The sequence below is a fragment of the Gavia stellata genome, chromosome 26 (genome assembly GCF_030936135.1).
Source record: "Gavia stellata isolate bGavSte3 chromosome 26, bGavSte3.hap2, whole genome shotgun sequence".
NCBI classification, from domain to species: Eukaryota; Metazoa; Chordata; class Aves; order Gaviiformes; family Gaviidae; genus Gavia; species Gavia stellata.
The window spans coordinates 2,151,007-2,154,553 of NC_082619.1; positions in this window are offsets into that span (position 1 = coordinate 2,151,007).

The window sequence follows — 3,547 nt, forward strand, 5'->3', positions numbered from 1 at the left end:
GAGCATACGGCTCTGACAAGCCCTTATCTCTTAGCAGGTTAACAAGTTACAGAGGTAAAAGCCTGGGGGAGGAGGTGTATCTCCCTCAGGCTGCTAACAGCAACACAGCAGAAAATTTCCCTGAAGAGCCTGTAACTTAAATAGCTGGATCACACAATGGGTTGGGAAGGAAAGAGGCACAGAAAGTTTTGCTGGAGATGAACTCATATTCTAGATCAGCGGCAGAATTAGGAGTGAAACATGTCTTTCAAAATCCTTGTTTCATGTGCTAACCTCTAGACCAAATTTCCTTCCCAAGACCTCCTATCAACCCTATTACCTTATTCTACACAAAACAATGTTTTAAGCATATCTGTTCGGCATTGCTATAATGTGTTCAATACTGAACTGGTTTTATAAGAGAGTCTCCTATTTCTCACAGTAAGGTTAAATACATAGAAAAGGAGAGGAGACATTCCCATCAATAACAGGCCTTTGACAAGGGTATTCCATTCCAGGGCAGATAGCAATGGAAGGAACACAAAGCAATGAAAACACATGCAAGTTTGTGAGTACTATGCTCACAACTAGAAAGCCATGGAGAGAATCCGGCAAACTATAACCAGGAAATACCTATTGCAAAGTCCAGTTAGCATCCCAGTGTCCAATTACAAGCTCATTGAAGCTAACGTGGGTGACAGCAACAGAAGGGGGTTTTTGCCTCCAATAGCAGCCTGTTTGGAGAAAGGATGCAAATTTCCTGAAAAACACATCTGTTTTGACATTAAAAGGAGCAGAGTCTCCAGCAAGGTAGCAAGGCTATTAGAGAGCATCAGGACCTCACTAAATGTTGCTCAGGATTGGTTGTGCTTCACAGTTCATGGCAAATTTCATGAAGTAAAGACTTCTATTTCCTTTCAAAGCAGGGAAGACTGTTAACAACTTTGCTAAGCTACCTATACTGCATCAGCTATGCTTCTTCACCAAGGGAGAGGAGGAGAGTAACAACCTCCATTGTGGTCCTCAAGGTACACTGTGCTCACCCATCCCACGTCTGCTGAGTGAGATACGTTACACAACACATTGACAGGTAGTTTGCATAGTAGGCCTTGCAGATATGTTTGCTCGCATGGGCTCTGCACACCATTGCTCTGTGCTGGAAGAAGCAGTCTGAGTTTGCTGGGGACGGCTGTATGAATATACATACATGTGATCTTAAGTTCTAGCCACAGCCCAAGGAGTACACTTTGAAACAACCTTGCATTCTAAGGATAGAAGAGGAGGCACAAACATTTTTTCTCCCAATGGCTGTTAAACTATAGCTAGAAACCTGCTATTTTGCAAAAAAAAAAAAAGGAGACTGGCCCTTTTGCTCCCTCTCTGTGCGGTGGCCCAGCTGCCCATGGATGTATTACCAGAGACTATGAGCCATGCACCACTCTGAGCAATATCCAGAGCTCATTTGTCTAGTTTGGTGAAGGTTCAGAGGCTTGCACACTTTGCTGTCACGAGAGATGTAAATATAAACAGTCTTTTAATGTGTATATAATGTGTCATTAGCCATTGTCCTTCTGTGCCATTTAAAGCAATGTTCATCCTATTGACGTAAGTTATTTTGCACCTACTTGCTGAGAATTGGTTTTACAGGGATCCTTGTGCTTTGGCAATGAGTAGATTGATTATAGTTATTACTTTAACAGTTAGAAAAATGAATTTTATAACAAATAGTGTGTTGGCACTCCATGATGACTTGCCATGTGCTTTCACTCACAGTCATTAGACAGAACTGTGCATTTAATGGTGGAACCACGTAACTCCAAAAGCCACGTTAAGGAACACACTGTGCTCACAAATTGCTAGAGTTTACCTGTTGCCTCCATTCACCACGCATTGTCAGTAACCGTGCAGTGGAGAAAGAGAACAGGGCAGGAAAGAGATGCCAATCCATTTGCTCAGGTAATATCAGAAGATGGCTGGAGGATCTCCTATCTCTGCGCTCAGCATCATGAAAGCAAAGCCGCTTGCATGTCAGGCAGCTTTCATTTATTGCTTTGAAATAGCTGGCTTACCACAAGGACTGCCCACAACAGTGCATTCGGGAAGCCCAAGTCTCAACTACCTTTGGTTTGATTGCAACGTTTCATTTAACCTCTACATTTGGTGGACTTCATCCCATGCCCATGAAGTGAGAGAAGACGTAGCACAATTAACGGTGAAGAGTCTGAGGGCATCAAAGCCTGATTCTCTGTTCTGCCACAGCGCCCATCCCAGTGAGAAGAAATCTTTTGCAGACTAATTCTAATACCTGATACTTCCATTCATCACCAGCAAAGGAAAAACTGACAGAAAACTGGGTCAAATAAAATATGTTTAATCTGGAAACAAATGTTTCATTTTTCAGGGCTTTTTTTTTAATACAACTGAAATTAACTTTAAAATGAAACATCATTTCAAAATTTAAAATGCAGTGATTAATTTTTTAAAAAGATTAAACAAAGTACTTTTATTTTTATGCTGCATTATGAAATAAATAGATGAAATTTACATACATTTCCAAAACACTTCAATAAATCCAAACAGCAGTCTTCAATCAAGAAAACATTTGATCAAAATTTTCCACCAGCTCATGTTTTGTCTCTTTGTGTCTCAATTCTATGTTCGTAAAATATGGGTATTTTTTCTTCTCTCTATTTCGTCTACATGGGTTTTAAAGTTTTCAGGGCTGGGACTGTCTCTGCATTTTGCCCATGAAGGAGGGAGAGGTCTCTCCCAGAGCTCAGGACTGCTAAGCATAATTGTAATATGTTAATACAGTAACAAATAACATTTATTTGACAGTGATTTCAAGGGCACCTGACTTATAGGTGTATAGATGGGTAAGGCTGATGTAGTCCACTTTTTTTTTTTTCTAATTTAGTGGGGAATTCTCTAAAATTCCATCATTACAACCCATGAGTGAAGTCCTGCCACCTTGTCTGCAGTGGGGTTTCTGTGTTGGCATGCTATTAGCAGAAATGGTCTTTCAAGATTTTTAATTGACTCCTGGTGCTCCTTTCTCACAGCCATTGCTCTCCAGACCTGCCTGCAATTTTGGTCTGAAAAATAATGGAATTGCATGTAGCTTCAATTAGGGAACAAAATATCTACCCATCTAGGGCTCTGTGTATTTTTCACACCTGAAAATACTTGGTAAATGGCAGTAAGCAAATGCAAGGGACATAGAAACTAAGAGCAAGCCTCTGTAATTGAGGAGCAGTGTAATAGGAAGAGGCTGAAAAATAATAGCCATTAATAATGAGACTGTAATTAGAGGTCATTTGGAGAATGGCTCAGTGTGTTCCACTGACTGGCTTCAAGGCATGCAGAAAAACAACCCTGGAGACTTACCACAGAGTAATATGAGCTGTGAATGCCTTGTTTATCCAAAACACCATGCTGCTACACCATTAATTACCAACAGCACTGCTGGCAGACAGTAGGTTTCAAAAAGTGGCATTGGCTAATGCTCCACCAGGATTTTGGGTCTGGCAATGGGGCTGATCTAACTGGATCCATCTATCAGCAAGGG